The sequence below is a fragment of the Salvia splendens genome, chromosome 16 (assembly GCF_004379255.2).
Source record: "Salvia splendens isolate huo1 chromosome 16, SspV2, whole genome shotgun sequence".
Classification (NCBI taxonomy): domain Eukaryota; kingdom Viridiplantae; phylum Streptophyta; class Magnoliopsida; order Lamiales; family Lamiaceae; genus Salvia; species Salvia splendens.
This window is the reverse complement of record NC_056047.1, coordinates 30,495,295-30,495,971: the sequence shown is the minus strand read 5'-3', so window position 1 is coordinate 30,495,971 and position 677 is coordinate 30,495,295. Positions and strand designations below refer to the sequence as shown.

The window sequence follows — 677 nt, the reverse complement described above, 5'->3', positions numbered from 1 at the left end:
CTTATAAATATGTTTAAACATATAAACTTACAATTTCGTAGGATTATGGCTCCCACTAGGGCGGGTCGCGATAATATTAGAAACACGCTTCAAGTTTAAACAATTTACTATTAAAAAGTCTAATCTTATGAACTTGCTATTTTGTAGGATTGTTGTTCATAAATGTTATTTTTCGGCACGGTTAAAGCCGTGGGACCCGCTCGTTATCAGCGCGCGAATAATTTTGTACCTTCCTTCTTCACACTCTTCAACCACTGGCAAGTCATCGATTTTCGCACCTCAGTAAGAGCAATAGAAATAGAACTAAAATGATGTAAAAAAAATTTTGACGTACTCGCAAAAAGGGGTTTAACACGAGGACTTCCCAGTGAGTCACCCATCCTAGTACTACTCTCGCCAAGTATGCTTACCTTCGGAGTTCTTATGGGATCCGGTGCATTAGTGCTGGTATGATCGCACCCAATCGTAACTCCGTCTCAGCTCAAGTAGATTGATTTCTTTTTTGCCATTGTTTTGCGATGATGATAATGAATAGTTAAAGTGAAAAGACAATAAGTAAGCGAGAGAATAATATAAAACAGAGTCGTATCTGTATTATTATCCTTATTATTATTTTACCCAAACATGTGCCGAAAAGCCGTCAATCAATTGAGATAGGACGGAGGTAGGTAATTGTG

General features: G+C 37.8%; 1 pseudogene; it reads right to left on the bottom strand.

Moving 5' to 3' along the window:
- Positions 1-343: 343 nt before the first annotated feature.
- On the bottom strand, positions 344-461 carry LOC121773051 (annotated as a pseudogene).
- Positions 462-677: the final 216 nt, after the last annotated feature.